The sequence below is a fragment of the Lissotriton vulgaris genome, chromosome 3_1 (assembly GCF_964263255.1).
Source record: "Lissotriton vulgaris chromosome 3_1, aLisVul1.2, whole genome shotgun sequence".
In the NCBI taxonomy this organism is placed as follows: Eukaryota; Metazoa; Chordata; class Amphibia; order Caudata; family Salamandridae; genus Lissotriton; species Lissotriton vulgaris.
Window position 1 is genome coordinate 83,617,318 of NC_141689.1, and position 25,725 is coordinate 83,643,042.

The 25,725-nt window shown below is 42.7% G+C and overlaps 1 protein-coding gene and 1 long non-coding RNA gene across 2 annotated transcripts in view; both read left to right on the forward strand.

Moving 5' to 3' along the window:
- The window catches only part of NAGK (N-acetylglucosamine kinase), a 196,607-nt gene that overhangs the window by 35,714 nt on the left and 135,168 nt on the right, over window positions 1–25,725 (forward strand). The gene's annotated exons all lie outside the window — the stretch shown is intronic.
- LOC147725995 (uncharacterized) lies at window positions 21,653–22,093 on the forward strand. Its single transcript, XR_015309407.1, has 3 exons — window positions 21,653–21,729; window positions 21,824–21,933; window positions 22,027–22,093. It is a non-coding gene; the product is annotated as an uncharacterized LOC147725995 (long non-coding RNA).

A 25,725-nucleotide genomic window follows, 5' to 3' on the forward strand; every position in this document is an offset into this window, starting at 1 on the left:
AAAACAGTAAACAATTTTGGGAGATCATTAATCATTCCTTTTTCTCAGGGGAGGACAATTTGATTACAGATTGTGTAATTCCTGATGAGAGATGGGTACAGCATTTTAGCAATATTTATGGGGGTGACCTTTCAGATTGTTCAGGTGTTACTGAGGTGGACCACTGCTCAGCTACAGTAGTGTTTACGGAAGAGGAGGTTCTCAAAGCTATTATGGAAACCACAAAAAACAAGGCACCAGGCCCTGATGGAGTGCCGGCTGACTTTTTCAAATACTGCCCAGCACTCTGGAGTAAAGTATTGACCAGAGTGTTCAGAGTAGCAAATGAAGGATCCCTACCCGAAACATGGGCAACATCTATAATCGTACCCATCTTCAAGAAGGGAAACCCGGAGGACCCTGGGTGTTACCGCCCAATCTCCCTTATTGACTCCACTTTTAAAATTCTAGGTAGAGTCCTATTGGTTAAATTAAGGGAAAATTTAGAACAGATTGGGGGGCTCTCGAACATCCAATATGGTTTCCGCGAAAATAGGGGGACGCTGGAACAATGTTCCAATCTCCACCTCCTGGTTTCCAGGTATACGGTGGCCGGGGAGGGGTCAGTTTATTTGGCCTTTATGGACCTCTCCTCGGCCTTCGACCTGGTGAACAGGAGTAAGTTATGGACTCTTCTCCTAGAGCTAGGCATAGAAGAATCCTTGGTGGCATTTATGGCAAGGTTACACCAGGATCTTAATGCAAAAATAAGAGTTACCAGGGACGGAAGGTGCACGGAAAGTTTTAAATCCGAGAAGGGGGTGCGCCAGGGCTGTATCCTGGCCCCCCTTCTCTTTACCATCTATATAAATGGGCTGGGGAAACACCTAGAAACAGGACTGGCTGACGTACCGCGTGTAGGAGGAGATCAGATTCCAGCCCTCCTATACGCGGACGATGCAGTCCTAATAGCACGAACAGGCATCAGCCTACAGATCCTTCTGGACCGCTTTGGCTCCTTTATGGAGAACCTAGATTTGAAAATTAATGTTTCTAAGTCCCATACTATGATTATCGGTCATAGAGTCAATACGCTGCATAAAAAATCATTTATTTGTAAGGGGGAGACTCTCTCTAGGGTACCAGTTTTTCCTTATCTGGGAGTCCTTTTTGACCAAAGAGGGTCCTGGGTCCCCCAGATTAAAGCAAAGAGTCTTAGCTTAGCACGATCATCATCAGCCCTGTTGGCCTTTACAAAAAGACTAGGAGCCAAACCAATGGAGGCGGTGATTAAAATATATAACAGTAAGTGTGTACCAATTGCCATGTATGGGTCTGCAATTTGGGGTTATGCAGACATGGTAAAAATACAGAGGGTGGAAAATGGTATTATTAGGAACATTCTATCTGTTCCTAATTCCACACCCACCTTCTCGATCCATGAGGAAATAGGCTTACCCCACATCACTGATAAATTAAAACTAGCCCCCCTTCTTTTTTGGGCCAAAACATGGCTGAACCCTGAGCTAACGCTAAATCATGCCATCCTTAAAGACGTTATTGCAAGGGACAATGCCATGAGAATTCCCTGGCTGAAATATATTAAATCCACTTTATTTATGCTGGGGAGACCGGAACTTTTCAACGACCCAACCAACATCAGAAGGGAGGATGTCAGATGGATTAAGCAGGCGTTTTTGGAGAGGGCTTGTATGGCAAGAGAAGAGTTGGAATTGAGGAAACCCATGGTAAGGGCACACATAGTTTTAACGACCTCGCCCGCCTTGGAACCATACCTAAAAGTTGTGACTAATCCACTCCATAGACTCTTACTCACAAAATTCAGGAAGAACTTAATTCATTACTCTTTAGGAAATTTCCCTGTGTGGTCAAAACCTGAAGATGGTCCGCCATGTGGATGTGATCAATTTTCAGTCCAAGACACCCTCCACTTTATATTTTTCTGTGGGTTCTATAGTAGTGAAAGGGCAAAATACCTACTCCCTGTCCTGAAAGCGGCGGGTTTTACTCAAATAAGGCCAGCTTTAATTTTCCTCCAAATGCTGGCAGATACTCACACTATGTTTAATGTTGCTTGCTATTTAACTGCTACATTTAGATCAAGGAAGAAAAGATTACCCCAGATAGACCTATTTTAATATAAATTTGATCTTAAATGGAGACATTTTTAACATTTGTAAATAAACTTGTAAATCTTTGTAAATTATTGTAACAACCTGATGAAATGAAGTCAATAAGTAGAAAATTTTTGTAATGAGATCACGTGATGTTTTTTAAAAATTGTATTTGTATTGTGTCCTTTTATGATTTTAACAAAAATCGAATAAAGAGTATTTTGACTGACTGACTGGCATGCCCATGCTTTTTATTATTGAAGGTAAAACTTAAAGGGCCACTTAGTTCTTCATTTTTATCTCTCCAAATATCTATCAGACCTAAATCTTCCATCAATACTCTGATAAAATGTCTCATTTTTGTAGGACCTGTGCCCACCCCTTTGTTGGATTATCGAGATTGGGATTCAACAGTATGTTAAAATCACCTCCCAGAATAAGTGGGGAATTGAATACTAGTAAATGGTAATAAATAGAGTTTAAAGGAGCTTCATCTTCTATACCCCACTAATACATACCATTCATTCTGAATTTTAACATTGGCAATGATCCTTCGCCCCTTAACATCAACTTTGAAAGCCCCTAACATAGCTTTGGTAGACTTCTTGATAAGTACAGCCACTCCTTTCATACAACAAGATTTGGTTATAGGGACGGATAATTAAATCTACTTCTGTTTAGATAGAGTAGCCTCCCACTCGTCGTGTGTTAAATGTGTTTCTTGTAAGGTTATAATATCATAGTCAGCTTGGCTCAAGTATTGAAAAATTCTTCTTCTTGCTACTCTGAGGCCATTAACGTTCCATGTTAAAAATTTTACCGGGGTACAAACAGGCATTTAACTGTTATCCCCTCCATAATATTAGCACCAACTTGGTCGTGCCTCCCCCTCTCTTCTAATCTCAGTCACCCTAACCAAATGATGAGGACTTTTTTTTTTTCCTTTTTTCCCTCGCATGCTCCCCACCCAGTGAATTACTAAACTAAACTCCTCTTGTGACCCCTACCCCCGCCACCCAGGAGAACCCTCCCCACATATAATCTGGGTATGTTGGATAGGTTACCCATTAGAGCTCACATCATCCTCCGCCTGCGAGGATTACGCCGATTAAACCTGAACTCTTATCTGCCCAATAAAAGTTACTACATCTTTAGGGTCCTGAAAGCTATACATTTTGTTCTTCCACATAACTTTAAGCAGGGCTGGAAATCTCAATTGGGCTGTGGCACCTTAAAGATCTTAAATCAGGAATGAACTTCCCCAACTCCCACTGTCTATCCTGAGTTAACTTGGAAACATCTGATTTAATCCAAAACGACCACTCCCCTTCGGCAAAACTCCCAGCTTTTAGGGCCTCAGACAGGACTCGCTCTTTTAGCGTATAGGTCTTGAAGTTAATCAAAGTTCTCCTGGGGGTTTTCCTATTCAAGTTTTTTTGAGAAGGGGTCTCTATGTATCCTTTGAATATCTGCTTCCCGTTCTTGAGAGTCAATGGCAGGTATAAATTCCTTCAATAAACTTAAGGAAAAGCCTTTGATATTATCTCCCTCCAGACCTTCCGGGATGTTAAGTACACTGATATTATTACGCCTGGCACTATTCTCCAAGGACTCTATTTTATCCAGCAAACCTTTCTCACCATTATTTAGTGCTACAATTTCACTTTGGTTGGTCTCCACTTCCCTGTTAAGGGCCTCTACTGAGGCTCTCATTATGCAGATTCTCTCTGTTATTCCTGTCATTTTGGTTTCCAGAGTCTCGCTGGAGTCTTGGATTTTAGATTTATTCCTTTCCGAAATAGCAAACTTATTTCTAATTTCTGAAGATAGGGCCTCTAACATTTCGGCCAGTCCTAGCTGTTTCGAACTATTTGAACTCTTTAGATCCGTAGAAACCAAGGGGATCGGGCACCTGGTTCATCTCAGCAGGGGTTTGGGGGGGGGGGGGGTAAGTGGATTACTATCGCATTCGCCTAGAACATGAAACCTGTAATAGGTAGCGATACTGAAGTGGACGGCTTCATCTTGGTTATTAGGCCCCATGCTTATGCAGGCACCCCTGTTTCTTGATGCAGCTCCACAGTTTTGGGGGCCAGTAAGCTGAACCATAGCCGGTACCTTGAAAAAGGATCTAAGGGAAGTGGTTATCCTGACTTAGGCTGCTTCCTTTCTCTGTCTTGCCAAAGAGAAGAGTCCTGCAGATTTTCCTACTTGTTCTTTTACTCTAAACGGGGGCTAAAGGGCGTGTGTCAGAGTATCTGCAATACCAAAATAGTTATTCCTAAGTGCATATCTGCTTGGGAGTTCAACCACCTTCTTGCCAGATAAACCATCAAGCTGTGAAGTAAAACCCACTGATTCATGCAAATCATATACAGCAGAACCCCCCCCCCCCTTCTTACTGGTCACCTTCTGTGGTATTCACCTTGGGAAGCTTCTCTTTTTTTTTCTTTCTTCCGTGGTGTTGTTTTAGAGGTGCATGTAGCACTCAGCTCCCTGCTACCAATACGTCCAGCCCATCTAGGGCTCATGGGCAGAGGAAGCAACGAGAGGGAGACAGGTGACTGATACTCGCTGCAAGTCTGAGGGAAAAGCACACAGGGAGACTCAAGCCCACTGGGAATAGTCTGTTACACGTGGCACCCAGCAGGGGCTGACCCTGTCTGGAGTGCCCCAGAGGAAATCTGTGATGCGGCGCGCCTGTCCAGGAGTACGCAGACTGCAGCCTGCAATAATCCTCCCCGCACAAAAGCGCAGAGCAGAACCACACCCACCAGCCAGCTCCGCCACACGCGAACGCCAGGTGGCCGGGAACCGAAAAAGTCTTTGAGAACTCTCTAGCTCCCCCGAGAAAGGCAGAATAAACACCACTCGAGCACCAGGCCAGTCGGAAAACCTACCCGAGCAGAAGTAAGGACAGTAGGGCTCAGAGCATTTAAGGAAAGAGACCAGCATGGACGAAAGGGAGAGATACAGAGCTCACAGCCGGACTAACAAGCTGCCAAGTCCCCCCCCCCCTCCCACCTCCCCCCGGGTATCTAAATCTACTTTAAGAATGTATGTCTGTCCTTAGGGCGGCACGTAGACCCACAACCAGAGGCTGCTACATGGCCAAATGGAAGAGGGTTTGTGCACTGCTGTCTTCCTCAACAGATTTCCTCTCTGAATGACAATCAGGACATTGCTGCAATCTGCTCCACCTCCATGTGTTACTCAGTCATCTAGGCCCTTAATACTATGCTGCTATATTTGGCTTATTCCCACTCCAACCCATAGAGTGGCTTGTCCTGTTTAGGAGAAACTCTTTTTAAGCCCTAGTTTTATTTTTAAGGCATGGCAGTCTGAAATTTCATGCACTTCACTGAAGATGCAGAAGTCCCAATCCAAACGAATAAAGACAAAGGGAGGAGTGGAATGATGTAATTCTCAGAATGTCTTTATTAGACTTTTACCTTCCACACAGCAGAATAGAAACGTAGAGGTTTATTACCTACTAACATGATGCTATTTAAACCTTTGTATAATTTTGCGCTTTTTCAAGACTCATGGAGACAGTGAATACTTTGTACTCTATTGAGAAAGGTGATACAGCAGAAAGAGGGAAGAGTAAACCGGATGACTGGGCTGATACTAAATGTTGAACGTGAAATCAGAATTATGTCAAGTGGAGATTTTACCTATTTGTCTTGATTGCTGAGATACTGCAGAATGAGGTATAGATTTTTCTTCAAGCTGAAATACTGAGTTATGTTAAGTGATAAAAATAAGGAAGGCAATAAAATTAATGTTTTGTAGATGGTGTTAATTTTCTAGCAGCTTATGGTGTCCCCTGCTGACTTGTACTAGCTCTGTGAAGCTTCAGACGATTGTGCACTTTATTATGTTCAAACTCAAGGTTTTTGATGAATGGACTCGTACTGATGAGCAATCTCCCTCCCCACAAATACTTGTGGCCATTAGAAGATCATAAAAAGCCTCCTCTCCTTGTAAGCAAGTATTAGATATGCCTGATTGCATGAAAGCAAATGCAGTTAGTCCCCAAAACAAGTACCAAATGTGTTTGTTGTATGTGATTGCCAATTTAAGTTACAAGTAGATGTAACGCACTTTGAACTTATTGACAGAGGTCGGGGTGGGGATACTGCTTAACAACCAAATAGACTGCTGCCAAAGGCAATCCTATCAAACATTGTTAGTTTTGAAGATAATGGTGGCCACAAAATATTTGGTGCACTTACGTGATACATTTCTACCTTGCCAAAGCTCATAGGAATTGAGTAGTGGTGGGATCTTGGCCTTTAGTGTAAATGTGCACTCGCATATGAGGAGTTTCATTCTAACTTCTAATCACTATGATGAATTGCAGAAAGAGGGGTTAGCCAGTTCCATCGGTGGCTGAGGTGCATATTGGACTATCAGATGATTCAGTGTTGCAGGGACATTTCCTGTCCTGGACATTTCTTAGAAATCTTTATCAGCTGTATTAATTTGTTCAGTTCCATTGAACAAAGACTACAAATAGCTGTATGGACTAATTTTAAATGAAAGCCCAGAACTGTAAAACTGGTGTCTTGGTGACGCAGATTCTTCTAGGAACTGAAGCGACAAACAAGGCCTGTAACCATAGGGTTTTTATTGGGAGACAAATATATGCATATGAATAATATGTTAGATGCATACATTTTTAGAACATCCTGTTGTGAAACAAGCAGATGTTGGTACTAGAAGAAAGAAGCAACAATGATCTGAAGTCTTCCTCAGTTTTTAAACAATGTTTAGCCCAGCACTCAAACAAGTAAACTAAGAGTAAAGATTGTTAGTTAACCATAACCACAATTCAAAGAAAGGCACTGGTAGATTGTGATTGTAGGTACAAAAATTATTTTATTCTTTATTGGAATACAAATTCTTAAAATTCATGATCACAGACACGTTTCCCCCTCATGCATACTTCTTCAGGGCTAAAATATGTACAAACAGACAAAACAATATTTACAACAAATACACACAAATATGAAGACATAACGTACAGATGAGCAAGACAAAATATAGCTCCAAAAGGTAGTGGAGCTCATTTACACATTTGTAATAATGCAAGCCAACTTCTTTACATTCGAGGGAAGATCACAAATGAGCACAAAATTGACATAATTGCACAATCCAACAGAAGTATATAAATATTCCAAAAAAAGAGAAGCACATAAAGAGCAAAAGAACCCAAGATTATTACAGTTATTCATAAGGTAAACCTTATTCCAAACAGATCTAAAAAGATATATATATATATATATATATATATATATATATATATATATACAAACATATATATATACAAACTCATATTGGGAAAAAGCAGAGAAATCCAGAAGAAAGAGCTAAATATCTGAACCCGCTATCTAATCATGCAGGTATAGCTTGCTGTAATCAAGAATTTCTTGAGATGAAGTATTAATAAAAATTCAATCCGGTCAAAATTGCAGAGTAAGTTAATCTGAAATAGAGTAAGACACGCATTGTCTTTCAGTTTGTTGATACAGATGCCAAGTTCCATTCAACCTATGTTGCATAGCATTGTTAGACAATATGTTTCTTACACTGAAGAACAATGGTCACATTCTACTATTACATTTGAAACAAAAATGATGGTAACATTATCCCTCTTCAATTATATTATCCTTCTTCTGCCTCAATAATTGGAAACCTTGCCCAATGAGCAAAGCATTTCATCACAAAAGATGTAAAACCCACAGAAATTCCAGCACGATAAGCTATGACATAATGTTATTGCAGAATGTTAAATAGAGAGGTTAATAATTAAACTTGCATGGAATAATCATTCTTACAATTACGTACATCAATGTCCTGTCCCGAAATCTTAGAAGACCTAATAAGCATGTTTAGTCCCTTAACAGTGATGTCTGTGAAAGATTATAAAAAAATGTTTTATATAGATGTATAAAGCTTTGTTCACCCCACCCTGTCATTAAAATATAAAGACACAAAGCTCGAAACATCGTCAAAAAGTTGGGATCTAGACAGTTCTACAAAGTTTTCATTATTAAATGCCTATCACATCATTAAGTTGATGCCCATATTAGAAGTATAACTGTATCCCTTATGAATTATAAAGTGGAATCGTCCTAAAGCGACTACTGCAAACCAAAGCATTTGTATTGTTTTGCTAATATTTTAAAAGCTCTTCAAAGGGGAGCGCCATGTTAAAAGGCTCCTTGGTACTGCTCAGAGTACCAATAGGGTAACTGTTAAGCAGAGAAACTATACTGACGCATAGATATGTTTCATAGAGCTTAAGCGTCATGATTCAAAGGTACTCAAAGTGCATAGAAGGGGTGAGTGTTGAATTAACTGTGGGAGGTTGAACGGATTATACCTATAGTGAGCTTAAACAACATTATCAAATAGCAGTTCCAAAGATAACATGACAAATATATTTAGTGAAGCACGAATATCTTATTTTCATATAAACTAATGTTTGAAGCCACCGCTAGGTGGAATGTATTGCAAATAATAATGTAGTAAAAAAAAATATCTGTGTATATATATATATATATATATATATATATATATATATATATATAATCTCCACCCAATCTTGGCGGCAAACAGTCAGGCATAAACTCCGTGATGTACTGGCAGAAAGTATTTATTAATCCAACAAAAGCAAGACTTGTTTCGGCGGCGAACCGCCTTGGTCACTACGCCTTGGACACACTGTTAAGCAACATAAATACATTTTGTTCGTGGCAACATTGTCATAGTTACCACACGAACACCACCATGGACATAGACGTTTCCTAATACAGAAAACGGACATGACCGTGCAATTCGATGCGCTCAACATGTACGGTAAGATTTAACAAATGGTACAAAAATAAATGTCCTGAAGAGTAAGGATGACTGTGTTAAATCTGTTCATACATCATGTTAAACATCACATGTACGTTAAAATGAAGTGTAACACAGTCTGGCGGTAAATTAAAGCCCTGGTGTGACATCATCGAGCCTGGGGGAGACACCGATGTAGTGAAAAGAGACAAGGAGCGCGCCCTAGTTAATGCCTAAAGTAAGGACAGATCTGGATCGGGCCATATCACTGCCGGCAGTCGCCGAAGTGTGCCTACAATCGTCAGTCCTTGGCATAAGAGGCGACGGGGCAGCATCTACGCGCCCTAGGTGAGCGTAGTATGAGTGAGTGAACAGTACAAGGTTGAAGTAGCTGCATCGCAGTGTATTAAAATACAGAGTCTCACCTAGTGCTGCGGTCAAGGAGAATCACGCGGTGTATTAGGGAGACGGGTGCACAGGTGTGCTGTGTGGAGCGAGAATCTATACACATGGACACTCATCTATAGATTGCCTAAAGAGTAATGTGCTCTAGCCCAAGTGGGCTAAGTGTAGTGGTGCGATGCAGGGAGGGAGTCTACAGACTACGCTTTGAAGGGCATGCAAAGAGTGTAGTGGGCAAGTGCCGTGTCTCTAGATAACTAGCAGAGAGAGGGGGAGAAGATGTCACACGGTGGAGTAAGAACGTGAACAAACAAGAAGTGCAGTGTAAAATTAAAACATGGTGTGTCCAATCGTCGCAGAATCTGAAAAGAGAAGCAGGTCAGACAGCAAGGAAATTTCATAAATGTACATTACGTGCTTCATCTGCATTCATCCCATTTGGGATTTTGGAATTATACAAAATGATGTATCGCGATTTCAAGCCTTCTGAGCGCTAGTAACCTGTTGCCCACCCTGGGATTTCTGGGGATTGCATCTACCACATAGAAAGAGAGGTCCTGTACCCTCCCATTGTGTTTAGTGTTGATGTGGTGTGCACCAGGGTACGTGGGGTCATTGTTGGCAACAGCTCTTAAATGTTGCAAAATGCGAACATGGGCTTGATGGATAGTGCTGCCCAAATAGTTTTTACCACAAGTACAAGACCGAACATAAATTGCGAAATCCGTTTTACAGGTGTAGTACCCTCTGCACATTGTCCCAGGAATACGGCAACCCTCTCCAATTACATCGGGACCCGTATTAATAACATCTACCTGGATCTAAACAATCTCCCGCGTTAGACAACCAAATTAAGTCCTATTGTTGTCTATACCAGGACTAGATAATTGGATTAATGAGAGCTGAATGTCTGTACCTTAGTTAGGAAAACCCCTGTGTGAAGGACTGTGGTAGTGTGTATGAAGTATGGGCAGTTGTTAACTTTGGAATGAAATTTTGTTCTTGTGCTTTGTTCAATAACCTGCTAATGTATAAATTTTTATATGTATGTGATTTGAATATATTTAAAGGAGAAAAATAAGAATAATAATAAAAAAAATATATATTTTCTCATAATATGTTGTTGACTCTTCCTGGAATGACATAATTTTGCCGTGTTCAGCTTCAGTCACTGTGTTAATCACCCCCTCTCTCTATCGAAATAGGATCCTTTCATTAGGACCTCCTCTCATCAAGCGGCAGGGTACTTTCCTTGTTCTTTTCACAGTGGTTTTGTCCCCCCTTGGCCTGCCTGTATATCATTGAGTAACCCTACGGGGAGCCCCCTTCTATTGTTGTAGTACCCTCTGATGACATAGGGGGCTTGCCTAAAGGGTAACCTGACCTCTTTGGTGTTTATACCATGTTTGCAGGCCTTGCATTTGGCGCATTTAAAGAAACCCTTGGGCGATTTAAGCCACGTGCCACTGGGTTTGGCCTTGCAGGGGGCATTGTTCACTATCTCCTGTCTCATGGATTTTTGCCCTCCTGAACGTGATTTGGGGGTTCTTTTTGGTGAAGGTGCCAATGACTGGGTCGTTTCTGACAGAGTTCCTGTGTCTGTACACTATTTTTCTAATTTGTGTATGGTAGGCATTGAACCCTGTTATTAGTCTGGGTATCTGCATGCCGGTCTGTGCATTCTCTGTGTCAGTGTCATTGTTCCTTGGCTCAAGTTTTAACAGCTCTCTACGTGAAGTGTTGGCTGCTTTTGTCTAGCTTTGGAGAGAGTTTCTTCACTGTAGCCTCTACATGACCGTCTTTCACAGAGTTCCCATGTCGCTTGTTCTAGGCTTCTAGTGGTGCTACAGTTACGCTTCATGCGAAGGCATTCAGCATAGGGTATGCTCTCTTTCAGAGATGTCGGGTGATAGCTGTTCGCAAGCAAAATGGCATTGCCAGCAGTAGGTTTCCTGAAAGTTTTGGATTACAGTTTTCCCCCTTCCATGTGTACCTCTAAATCTAAGAAGTGTATACTGGTAGTGCTGACGTTACAGGTAAAGCTAAGATTGAGTGAATTGTGATTGATTTCACTAGCAAAGTTTAAAGCGCTTTCCTCTGTCCCTTTCCACAGTATGAAAATGTCGTCGATATAACGGACATACAGTTTTACATTTTCAGTGAAAATTGCAGCATGCCCCGCCATGAGTACTTGCTCCTCCCACCAGCCCATATGCAAGTTCGCATAGCTGGCGGGCAAAGCAAGTACCCATGGCAGTGCCCTGCAGCTGTTTGTATGTCAGAATATTGAACACAGATATATTATTGTCAAGACAAAATTCCGTCATTTGGACAATCATAAGTGAATGTTGAAACCTAGAAAGTGGTCTCTTTCCTAAAAAGTGGTTTAATGCCCTTAGACCATCAGAGTGTCTTATGCTTGTGTATAAGGTGTTAACACCGAGAGTCATAAGCAGCAGGTCTGCTTCCCAACCGACCTCATAAATTTTCCTGAGGAAATCCCCGTGTCCTTGATAAATGCCGGGAGAGCTTGCACAAACGGCTGAAGAAAGTGGTCTTTGTATTTTGAGGTGTTTTCGAGGAGTCCACCAATAGCTGCTATGATTGGTCTTCCAGGTGAGCACACTGGATCCTTGTGGATTTTTGGAATAAGGTAAAGTTGGGGTAGTACTGGGTAATCACATTTGATGTACTCCAATTCTTGTTTGGTGAGTAGTCCCGCAGTCCTCCAATCGTAGAGAGCCTTGTGGAATCTTTCCTTGATTCCTTCTATAATGTTTGGACTCACTCGGCTGTAGCATTCATTGTCTGACAATCGCTTGGTGGCTTCCATGTTGTACTGGTCCAGTGGCCACAGGACCACGTTTCCTCCCTTATCCGACCAGCGTACCACTACCTCCTGGTTTTGTTTGATCTTGATCATAAGTTTGTTATACTTTGTCATTTTGTTCTGGTTATTAGTAACAAACTCCCTACTGATCTTGAGGGCTAATTCTTTGAGGTCCTTTGTAACATTTTTAGCGAAGATGTCCAGGCCATCCTTTGGCATCATGGATATGAAGGTCGATCTGGGTTTAAATGGAGTTTTGGTGGTGCTGGCAGTTTCAAGGCCTGATGTTACTGCGAACTCGCATACAGTGTCGGGATTGGTATTGTCTTCCATATTAACAAGGTCATGTAATAGGGCCATATCATTGACTGTGAGACAGGGTCAAATTCACTATTCTCGTAGTTGTTTTTAGTTGTGTTGAAAACATGTTTTTGCAGTTTTAGTTTTCTCACGAAGTGGAAAAGATCTATTCTGGCCTGGACATAGTCAAAATTGTTTTTGGTGCAAAACGTCAGGCCAAGAGAAAGGATGCGTTCTTCTTCAGATGATAGTGCCATAGTGGTTAGATTAATCACTGTGTTTTCCGTGTCGGTGTATTCATTCATCTGTAGTTTCTCTGTCTGCGGGTGGTTTTGTTTGTCCTTTTCCCCAACGTCTGTTTTTTCGTTTTCTGATTGTTGGTTTTTTGCGGCATTGCTTTTTTCCTTTCTTGGTAGCCGCGGTCTCGGGCTCGTAAGTCTTTCTAGACGTAATAAAGCAAACTCTTGTGCGACTGTGGGTGCTTTGTGTTTCTCCGTAGTTGCCGTTTCCAAATCAGACTCTATTTCCGAGCTGAATTCTGATTCGCTTGGCACAGTGGTTCTTTGGGGCAATGTTGCAGTTTCTGACAGTTGTTGGCGTCGGATATTCTCGTACTTCCTGGAAAAGGTGTATATTCTCCCACTTATGTAGTCGTTCCTGTCTCTCTGGAATTTCACTGCCTTCCTCTCTTCGATTGATTGCGCGTGTGCGTGTGTGTATATATATGTATATGTATGTATGTATATATATATATATATATATATATATATATATATATATATATATATATATATATATATATATTCACGCTCCTGTTCGCACCAAATCGAACGGTTGCCACCCCTTTCATTTTGTGGTACTTGGTCCATCCCAAAATATTGTAACAGGTCCCTGTTACTACTGTGTTTGATGGCGAAATGCTGGGCTACAGGTGATGTTATATCTCTGTTGGTTATAGCCCGCATGTGTTCAAGGATTCTCAATTTTACACTTTTTATTGTGCTCCCTATGTATCTCAAATTGCAGGGGCACGTGAGACAGTATACCACATAGGGTGTCTGGCAAGTGATGAAGGAGCCGATCTTTTTCCTCTTCTTCGACCCTGGAAGTTCAAAGCCTAAGACCCTTTTGCTGAATGCACAGGCCTTGCACTTGCCACAGGGAAAGAACCCTTTCATCTCTGCTAAAGTGTTTGTCCTTGTTTTGGGGGCATCTAGATGACTATGCACCAGTAAATCTTTTATGGATTTAGTTCTCCTAAAGGTTACCAGCGGGTTTCTCGGGATGTCTGTCCCAATTATGGGGTCTGTCTTTAGGATGTGCCAATTACGGCGTAATATTCCTTTCAACAGATTGGCATTGTTTGAAAAAGGTGTTATCAAACTGAACTTTCCCTCATCTGACTTGCTTTTTGTGTGTTTCTCTTTTTCTTTCTCTTTCAGAAGTTCAGTTCTTTGAATCCCTGATACTCGTTTTAATGTTTGATTCAAGAGTTCTGGGCTGTATAACCTCTTTGCTTGAACCTATCGATGCTTTCCTTAGCCGCTATTTCGAAGTCCTCCTCTCGCGAGCAGTTGCGTTTGAGGCGCAACAGCTCCCCGTAGGGGATACTTCGTTTTAGGTTCGCTGGATGTCCACTTTCCGCGTGCAAAACGCTATTTCCAGCGGTTGGTTTGCGGTACAGGGATGTTATTACCTGGTTATCAATAATGCTGACCCGAAGGTCAAGGTAGCTCACTGCCACTGAGCTTACCTCCCCAGTGAATTTCAAATTGGCATTATTATTGTTTAGGTGGGAAATGTAGTCTTTGGCACTCTGTTCCGACCCCCTCCACACCAGGAAGAGGTCATCTATATATCTGTGCCATTTGACCACATTGTCAGTCCAGGCCCTGTTCCCGTCGGACCAGGCCACCTGCTCCTCCCACAAGCCTACGAATAAATTCGCATAGCTGGGAGCGAAGCAGGTGCCCATCGCGGTCCCCGAGATCTGTCTAAAGAGGTCTCCCTAAAAAAGAAAAAAGTTATTCAGCAGACAGAATTCCGTTAGTTCCAATAACATTGTACTTTGACCCGCATATTTCAAAGGTCTCTTCAACATGAAATATTCAATTGCTTTCAAGCCTTGCACGTGCTCAATGCACGTATATAGGCTCGTGATATCCATCACAATCAAAGTATAAGTAGGATCCCACACCAAGTCTTGCAGTTGTACAATAAAATCCTTAGTGTCCCTAATGTATGAGGACAAATTAAGCACAGATTGGAAGAGGAAGTGATCGATGAAGACTGACAGTCATTTGAGATGTCATCAGTGATGTCATCAGTGATGTCACTGACCATGTCATGAATGATGTAATATGTGACATCATCAGCAGTGGATTGCGGGTGCGCGATATATAGTCAGTGCAACTAACTATATATGGAATTTCATTGGTTTTATGTCAATAAAATGTCCAGCTAACTATATATGGTCTCTAACCTATGTTTTTTTCAGTGAATATATATATATATATCGCTCGACTCTCCCAAAATCCAAAAGAAAGAGGCAGCACTTGCGGATCAAGGTCAAACCAGGGTTTAATTAGAGGGAAAAAGAAAAGCACAGACGCGTTTCGGCGTGAGCCTTCGTCAGTGTGTAATATATTCACCACAGCAATTTCTTCAAAGAAAAACTCGCACTTGGGATAAACCTTAGTTTATTTCAGCACAGTTACGCGTTTCGACAGCAAAGCTGTCTTGATCACACATATATATAATGGGAAGCACAACATGAGAATAGTGTCCATAGATAATCTCATATTGGGAGGAAAAAAATTATCCATAAAGAGTGCACGCTACTAATGGCTCGGTGTAGTCGATCCAAACCAGCACCATCTTTAAACAGCTATTTCGAGTTCATTCAATATAAGTTATCGTGCCCTCACTTTGACTACGTAAAATGAAGGCGGAGTCTCTTTATCGTTGCTCCACAAATTCTGCCCACTCAATATACTTGCAGGAAATGTATCTTGCGTGCTTCTGTGAGGCTGTCTGGTTCCGAAAGCAGAATCGAACTGGACGCCTCATGGTGCCACAATGTATACTCCTTGCGGAGTGGAAAAACGAAAACACCTGTGAGTAGATGTGTGAGTAGTGTTGCGGTTTCCGGCGTTTGTTTAAGAACGTCACTGCCCCACGGTCACGCTATATTGGAATAGTATCCGAGTATCTTATATACAATCAATATGTTTAAATCTGACGTTTGCTCGAGTTTTCACATTGACGTGATCCTAGATTCTTTATATATCAGAAAACGGCAGCTCTTACCGGTATTACTGAATGTCAGGAGTTATATATAAAAATTATTCTTAAAATGGCAAAGTCAAGTAAACGTCTGTTATGAAATGGCATCAGTAATTCGGATCCACGCCATCTTTGAGTGGTGTTGGAATCCGATAATTCCAAACTAGGCATATGGATTTAATTGGAACCCATATTGAAGCCACATATATAATATTATTGGGGCTACACGAATATTGTATTCTTGGAACCCATTCCGATGCCACATGTACAATATTTTAGGGACAATATTCTTGGAAAGAACATGCCATTTATTAGCGCTCAGATAAGGTGAACAAGTTCCCAAATTTTGATAAAGCTGCACAATCCCAAAAATAAAAAATTTAGGAAGAGGGCAAATTCAATATCCGAGTGAGGGTAAATAGGGGCACTATCGTGAAACTGCCAACAAGGCATAAAATAAACTGAAAGTCTGCATCCAACATCACACTTCGGATAGGTGAAAAGGTGTAACAGACGTAAACAACTTGCCATATCTACACAGAGGGTAATATATAGTGAGAAGGGTACAAGTCATATTGACCCAAGGACATGTACAAGGCGAATGGAATCAAGTACCAGAAGAAAAACACCATCATCATGACAGAAGAAAATATCTACACCCAAATAAAACACGCACGGAAAGTCAATTTAGTCAATTCCAACCAAAGTGTACAAAAGTGGGGAAAGACTTCCAGAACATACTCCTATCCAGGCACAGTAGTCTCACAAAAAATGGTGACATCACTCAATGCCTGGGAAAAGAAACATTGCTATGTACAATCCAACCTGACTAAAGAGCAAAAGGAAGCAATTTGTGAATTGAAAAATCAACAAGATGCTATCATTAGACCAGCTGATAAGGGTGGTACTGTGGTCCTAAGAGCTTTACAAAACAGAAGGAAAAAGCCATGTATACAACAAGGAATGGTATCGCCAAATCACACAGGACCCTACAAGTCAAATAACACAGGAAGTCAAGTCATTGGTGAATGATGCAAAAGAAAAAGGAATATTGGGCCCCAAAGAAGCAGAGTACCTTGTCAAAAAATACCCTTGAGTACCTCATCTATACTTTTTACCAAAAGTTCATAAAGACGCTACAACACCCCTCGGTCGACCCATAGTGTCTGGGTGCGATTCTGTACAAGAGCCACTCTCCAAGTTCGTGGACGTTTTTCTCAAACCACTAGTAGTCCAAGTACCATCGTACCTCCGTGACACAATGGACTTTATCAACAAAGTGGAAAACTTACAGTTCGATCCTGCTAAGCAGCTGATGGTGACGATGGATGTCGCGTCGCTTTACACGCAAATCCCGCAGCAAGATGGACTGGATGTCCTCGAAATATATTTGGACAAAAGGCCCCATCCACATAGAGTCCCTACTGAGCTAATCCTAGCCTTTGCAGCATTAGCGTTAAAAAGAAACTACTTCTCATTTGATGACGAGTTGTTTCTACAGGTCAAAGGCTCAGCCATGGGCTGTCCTTTTGCCCCTGAAATGGCCATTCTATTCATGGGGCAATACGAACAAAAATTCGTATATAACAACAATCTGTACAAGGCTCACATCCAGAAGTGGCTGCGATACATAGACGACGTGTGGTGCGTCTGGAATGGAACTGTTCAAACGTTGGAATCTTTCCATGTATGGCTCAACAACCGCAACCCTGACATCAAGTTCAGCCTCACCTTTGATCCAAAAGCATCATCATTCCTAGATGTGGAAGTCAAGGCAACATCTGATGGGCTAGTATGCTCCCTATACCAAAAAAAATGGATAAAAACAATGCCCTACACTTCAAAAGTTACCACCCTCGAAGCCTCAAGAACAATCTTCCCTATGGACAGTTTCTTAGGGTAAGAAGAAATTGCTCTAGAATTGAAGATTTTGACATCCATGGTCAAGTACTGGTCAAAAAACTACAGGAAAGAGGCTACCCAAGGAAGCTTCTCAAACACTCCATGAAAAGGGCTAGATGGACGCCCAGGTTGCACCTGCTCGAGAAGAGACAAAGACCACTCACGCAGCGGATGGTTTGTGTATCCACATTTGGGCCCCACACACACCCTCTCCAGAAAATTATTCGCAATTCTTGGCACCTAGTGGAAGAGGTCCTTCCCGAAGTCGGATTACCCCTATTCACACTTAAGAAGAATTAGAGCATAGGGGAGCAGATCACATCCACAAGATCCCCCAAAAAACGTGATACTCAGAGTACCTTGTTCGGTATGAATCCGGTGAAGGGCTATCACAAATTTGGTACCTTTTCTGTGTGCAATCTAACAGTGGAAGGATCTCTGTTCACAGATGGAAAGAAATTCTGGCGGCATGAGGAACATACTAACTGTAAAATCAAGTATGTAGTATATGCTATCCAATGTCCGTGCCAAAATGTGTATATTGGTACGACAAAGAATCATTCAACATCGGTCCAGAATTAACAACAAAACCCTTACTGACCCGCTAGTGGTTCATTTTTTACAGCATTACCACAAGGCAGAAGAATTGAAATGGACTGTGTTATCAGTGATCAAAGTCGGTGGAGGCGGCAACCCAGAAATACGTTTGTCCCAGAGGGAGGCTTACCTCATACTGAAATTTGATACAGCCAACTCCGGACTGAACGATCTGTCCGAAGTAAACAACTTGTGAGACGCCTTGACCCGTCTCCACGCTAACCATTTAAGACAGCGCTACAATGCGGCATGTATGTCCGTTGTGGTTTCAGTTCAAAAGTTTCCCCCCCCCTTTTTTTTCCCCCAAACTGTTGCATTTTTCCAAAATTTTGTTCAAACTGTTGCATTTCGAGTGACCAGGTACCACCGGAGTATACCAATCTTAGCTCTCGGGTCCGCGGTAGACGTTCGCCGCAGCCGCTTCCGATCAGGACTACGTGTACCAGCATTCCCGGTTACACGCGGCCCCTTTAACTAAGTGTGAGAAGTTGGCCTGATATGCAGTGCTCACTATTCTAGTGATCACTATGTATCACTCCAGATGACCCTTATTGATGATTGGTTGTAAGTCAACCGTAGACCAGCTATCCTAGTAGCATGGACAAGAGCAGTCTTTAGGCTAGACTCTAGAGGGCGTGTTAAGCCAGCTGTTATACCATCACATATACCCCTTGAACACCAAGTGAAAGGACACCACACAAGTTGTTATGAAAATAAAATGATATTTATTTAGAACACAACAGCCCTGGACTCTTTATGAGGACAGGGCGCTAAGCACAATACACAGCTCTTATGAAAATACTATAAGTCGCACAATTTACACAAATGCCCGAGGGGCACGAAAAACCATATACTCTAAAAGTGGAATGTGAAATACTAGCAGGTAAGTAACTAGTCTCAAAGGCTTTAGGATCGCTAGGACTGGACTACTGAACCTTCAGATTACTAGCAGGAGGCCTAGTGAGATCGGGTGCAGAGTGTGCACTCTCACGCGGGATGCGGGACAAAGTCTATGGATGCTAGATTTCGTAAAGTTAGTGTTATCGGACGAATCCGACTAGATAGAGCTGAAACCAAAAAGGATCTGGACTCTTGGATAGTTAAGCTATGCTGGAGCACCGAAATGCTGAGGTTACCTAGCCTAGGGGCTGCGGCTGCATAGGGCTGAAAAGACGTCGGGAATCCTCGAGGCAGTCTATGGAGCCTTAAAGAAGTTGCTGGCAGGCGACCAGTGATGAAGTTCGATGTGATCCAAGCCTGGATCGGTGATGGAGGATACCTGTAAGCAGAGGGGACCAAGTTCTGAATCACTAGCCAGTGATTAGATGGGCACCAGGATAGCACCGGACAAAGTCACCTTGACCAGGTAAGTGGGCGACGCTGGGCTCTGCAGTCTCTCGGACCAGGAGGCGTTGTCGGCGACCAGGATGGAGGTGCGAGCTGTCCCACGAAGATATCTGCTGTCGACGTCGCTGGACCCAGGATTGGGGCAACAACTCTTGGCAAATGCAAGCCCACGCGGTGGACTCAAAATGGCGTCTGGAGTGGACCAGGAGGGTCCGGGGTGCTCCTCTGTTGGAGGGGAGTAAGGGTCAGTCTGGAGCAACCATACCGGCGTTGGAAATGTCGTCGTTCATCGTCAGGAGGGCCACAAGACAGCAGGCAAGTAGCCGGACAACGCGGTGAGCAGCAAAGAGCAGAAGGGCCCCACACAGATCTGGTGGATGCTGGGGGGCTAGACTTCGGTGCTGGAGCTCCTCAGGGTTAGGGCTTCTCAAACCCCAAAGCACTCACTCGAGGATCCCTCGGCGGTCGTGCTGGGCAAGCGTCGTGCAGTCTTGAAGATGGCCGGTCCCTCGGTCTCGTCACACCCACGAATCTCAGCTGGGCTGATGATGCAGGTAATGGTCAGAGGTGCCAGGGAAGCCGGGTCTCGTCGAGCTGGGCAGTCTTGATCCGGAGGAGAGACTTACAGCAAACCGCGATGCGTTTGGGTGGTGCCTGCTGTGCAGGGTGGCTACTCCTTAGCCACAAGGGAGAGTTTTCTGAAAGGTTCAAGAGTTCTTTCGTGGAAAGTCATCAAGATTCGGAATTATCTAATTTGGAAGGGTCCCCGCTCCCACCTTTATTCTAAAGAAAGGGGCTGGTACGGGACTAGGTCCTGCCCATGGGTGGGACCAGGAAGGGGGGTGGTTACACCCCTCTCCCATGCCGGACTTTCCCCAGCTCAGGAGCTGGTGTGCCCCTGGAACTGGTTCTAGCTGGCCTATGCATAGTGAGCACTGGGGTGCCACTTGCAGTCACCTTCCTCTAAAGCCCTGCCTACCCAGGATACACAAAACCCTGTCTGGGATGGTGCTAGCACCGCCCCTGACAGGAAACCCTTTGTTCAAGTTCTCCTTGCTGGAAGGACTCCCAGCAGCAGGAGGTCAGACTTGTGTCTGTGGTGGCAGCATCCATTTTGTGATGCTGAGGCTCGAGTTAACTTTAACCGGGGTTCACAGTTACACACATGTCGTGTCCCTCTAGAAGGGTGGAATGCTAACCCCGTCGCCAGAATTGGCGAGGGGTTAGTATTCCAATTCGTATGACACCTTACTCGACATGTTTTGATAAAGCGATACCAGAGTTGGCATATAACCGCGAGGATTATAATGCACTTAAGAGTATATGGTATGCGTTATCATGGAACAGCTATTAGGACTTTGTTCCGCAAGCTGCAAACGGGCTCAGCTCTTGCCAGAGCACCATCTCACACGATTCCAAGCACTCTGTCTTCAGGATTGTCAAGGCCTGCCATAGGAGTGACTGATAGGAATCTTTGTGTCCATTTTAGGGTTAGATATAGGTATACTATATCTAAAGCAAAGGGTTATTACACCACCTTGCCCCAGCTGTCGTGCAGCCAGTTGTGTCAGATTTAGATGGCCAGCCAGGGGTGGCACAATACATGCTGCAGCCCCTGGTAGGCCCTGGGTACACCTATGCCCTGTGTACAGGGACTGATAAGGTGGCCCAGTACCAATTGGTAAAAGCACCTAAGGTACATGGAATCCATTTTACAGAGAGAGCAGTAGGCCTGGGGCCCTGAATAGCAGGGTCCCAGGTCAACTAAGTCGAAAAACCAGCAAAACACCAGGCAAAAAGTTGGGGGTAACCATAGTTGGGTATCCACCTTCCTACACTAAGTCTCCCTTGCTCGCGGCGTGCTCATGCCAGACGCCGCCCGTGAGCAAACCGAGCAGGTCGCTCCTTCCGAACAGTAAGTTTAAACGCTAGTGACAGTGCCAATATGTGTGCATCTATGCAGCAATAACGAGCTGGTAGATTTAAATACACTCTCCGCTATTTTTCAGATAAGCTTGATTAAGAAATCTGTCAACAAACTACGAGGTCGGTATTCATGCCAGACGACGCCTGTGATCTAACAGAGCAGGTCGCTCCTTTCGAACAGTAAGTGTACACGTCAGTGATAGCGCCAATGTATGTTCCTTTATGCAGCAACAACGAGGCGGTAGACTTAAAAACACTCTCTGCTACCTTTCAGATAAGCTTGCTCACGAAATCTGGCAACGAACCACGAGGTCGTTATCTTGAATTACAGTTTCCATGGAAATTCCTCCACCGATTGCGTTCAGGACGCATTCTGATGTGAAGGTACGCTCTTTTTCCATGTATAACTAGTCTAATATAACGCTGCAGCACTTGTTACAAGCAAAGGTATTTATCTTTACTGTTGTCTGGCTACAGAATTCCGGTACTCGCGAGGCCATCTAACTGCAACAACACATGAGTGACGTTCAAGTGCCATGTTCAGGTACTTTTTGATATCATGTACTGAGTCTCGAGTCTGAGTTTTAAACCTTTTTAATATTTCCACACAATTCATACACCAACTTCCATCATTATTATTATTTACAGTTTCGGCTCCATCCAGTCCGTGTCCTGAGGAGAACCCATACTAATATTGTGGTTAGAAACGCGTTGACCCCAAGCCTGGGAAAAAGAAGAAGAGTGTCACTAGGGTCGTTCAAACTTAATACATTTTGTTATCCCTAGTCTTGCAATCCTATAATTCACTTTCTGATCCCCGGTTTAGTAAGACGGGCAGGCAGTGTTCATAATTTGTTTGTCCGCTTGTCTTCTTGTACCTAATACAAAGGACTGGGTCCTAGCGTGAATTAATTGTTAGGTATTTGATTAAATTGTTTTTGGTGATGTTTCTAAAAAAGTGATAGTATTGATTGTAAGGATTCTTGAACATTTGTACATTTATGCACATTTTATTTGTCTGTATGTATTTTTCACTGTTTGATGACGGTCTGTCTGATATATGTAAATCAAGTGATAAAATGTTTTTCTAAAAATATACAAAAATACTAAAATAAAATAGGTGATCCCCCAGACTGATAGGCTGGGTGGTATCGAAAATTCAAAAGTAAATCTGTCTGGCTATTTAGCTTGTGGCATGTAGCACACTATTACAGGAAGTGGACTTCCTAAAGATGTCACTGTGGATAACATCACAGATTGCATACAATCTAAGGTCCAGGGAGTCAATCTCTTGATTGGAACTGTTAATTGTAAGTCTTAAGTTAAAATTATTGACATTAAGATATGAAAAGTACCAATTAAGTTCTTTGTTACTGCCCTTCCAAATTAGAAAGACATAGTTCATATACTTGACGTAAAAGAAGATGTTAACAATCCAGTCGCTGGCCCAAGGACCCCAGGCATGCTCCATCTCATACAACCCCATAAAGAGGTTGGCATAAGAGGGAGCGAACCTGGAGCCCATGGCAGTACCCTACCTCTGCAAGTACCAAGTTGGTCCATGCATAAATGCATTTTGTTTCAGAATCATTTCTTACCTCTCTAGTAGCATGCGGGTATGTGTTTAAATAGGAAGTGAGTCAAAGCCCTGAGTCCAAGCCCCTTCTCAATACAAGTGTACAATCTTTCCACATTCATGGTCACGAATGTGAAAACCCCTTCCTCCCATCTGAAGTCTTCCAGCTTACACAGGAGTTCCCTGCTGTCTTTCAAGTAGGCGGGAAGGCCCTGAACAAAAGGCTGAAGAAAGGTGTCCACGTACTCCGCTAAATGTTCAGTGGGGTCACCATTGCTAGATATGATGGGTCTTCCCGGAGGAAAGGGACCGCTCTTATTTATTTTAGGGAGCACGTATATACAGGGATGTCTTTAATTCTGAGCCTACAAATACTTATATTCTAAGTCAGTAATAAGGCAAGACTTGTGCCATTCCGTTAACCTGGCATTGATATTTTTCTCTATGGTCATTGTCCGGTTGGAGTTCAGTTTAGCATAACAATTAGTCTGGCCTAACTGGTGCATGGATCACTAAACGAGAGTCATCTCGTATAGATTGGAGAAAAGCTCTTTCTTCTCTACTAATGATTGTTCGATGTAAACATTTCTTATTGATGGCATGACTATCTTCTAAATGATACAGGTCCTGAGTGACCCTTGATGAGAACTCATCAATCACTGACTTGGTGCCTCTTGGTGGAATAAATTTAGAGGTTTTACATAAGTCGCTATATGCTGTTATATCCTGTACTACATTTAAATTGTGCGCATGCTCAGCTAAGTCTCCTAAGCCATATTCATCATGCAAAGTAGCAATTAAATACAAAACATTGATATCTGATCTAGTAAATTATGAGTCGCATGGCACTGTAGTAGTATGATGACGTACAGAAGGAAGTTCAGCAAAAACATTTTTTTATTCCAATTTGCGTACAAATTTGAATAAATCCACGTGTACATTTTTAAAAACAGGTTTTTCAGTCAAGCAAAAATGTAATCCTTTACATATAACTGTGATCTCATGTTTGCTCAGGACTCTGGAAGACAAATTCACAACATTTACAGAATTATTGACAATTTCATCATTTATGCTGTCCCCATTGTGGTGCACAATCTCTTCTTCTTGTCCTGTATGTTTCCCATTCTTGCTTTTGTTCCTGCCCGTGTGTTTTTTGCCACCCCTCCTTGTTCTCCACCTAAAGTTTTCTTTTTGTTGCCCAAACTATATCCTTGAACCTCTCGTAAAAAAACAGAAGGTGGGTTTGAATCTGTCATAAATGTGCTAGGGCCCTCACCCGTGTCACTTTCTATGGAGAAGATGGAAGTGATGCTAGAAGAAATACTAGGGGCTCTCACTTCACTCGGGGGAACAGATTTAGATTTACCAATGACTTCATCATACTTCCTCGCGAAAGTAAAGATGCGTCCCCTTTCGTAATCATTCTGGTCTCTCTATCTTCTGTTTATTTCTCTTAAGGTAAACCTGATAATTAGCTAGTTCTTTCTTTAAAATGACATCATTGTTTTGAATCACATCGGGTTAGTGTCATTTTTTTTTTAAGACTTAGTTTATTGATTTTCTGTACAATACAATTAAAGATATATTTCTATCAGTAAGTCATTAGCAACCCGAAATTAACTGAAAATCCCCCCTTGTACATGGCTTTGGTCATGGTGATGTATCAGTGTCACATAATCATTGCATTCAAAGAAATCTTAAATCTACGTCAAATGTTCAGCCTCAACTCCCTTTTTTCAAAAACAATTTCCCAACTCCCCCCTCCCCAATTCCTGTCATCGACGCATTGGGAAATAATAATCCTGTCTCTGAAGCATGCTCAGGAGTCACTGTGTTGTTTCCTTCTTGATGTGCATGTCATGTCCCGGGGTTTACCCTATGTTATGGAGGGTTCCACCTAATCGTCGTGTGTCTCGGAATCCCGCAATGCCTGCACTAGTGTCTCCTAAGCTGTTGCTGCTTCCAATGCTTTATCATTGTTTAGCCTCATGCTTGCCGATATCGTAGCATACTTTCACTCTTTGCCCACTTTATGAACTCGCCCCTCCATCTCCTGCTACTAGGTCCTACTGTTGCCTTCCAATGCTTAGTAATTTCCCGCTTTGCTAATATGAGGCCCATGTCCACAAATGTACTCGTTATCTTGTTTTTGGATGTGTGGGGGACCCAATGCAGCACGCTAGTGGCCATATCAAACATCAACTGTCTTTCTGTAATTTCATTTAGTGTGGCCCCCACTTCCTGCCAGTAAGGTCCCATCAATGGGCATGACCAGAGCATATGATCTAATTCTACTTTTGTTTGGGCACATCTAGGGCATGCAGCCTACTCTACCTTAAAATATTTACGGATCCTACCTGGTGTCAAGTACGCTCTGTGGAGTATGTAGAAGTGCACGAGCTGGAATCTAGCATTTCTTGTACTCTTCCAGGCCCTGCGCACTATTTGCGTCCAGGCAGCATCAGAGATTTCTTTCCCTAGGTCTATCTCCCATTTTCCCTTTAGTGTCTCTAGGGGTGCTAGTCCTTCATGAAGCATTCTGGAATAGAGGCACGTGACCGCTTTTAACATCCCGGCTGCCATCATGGTGTATTGGCAAG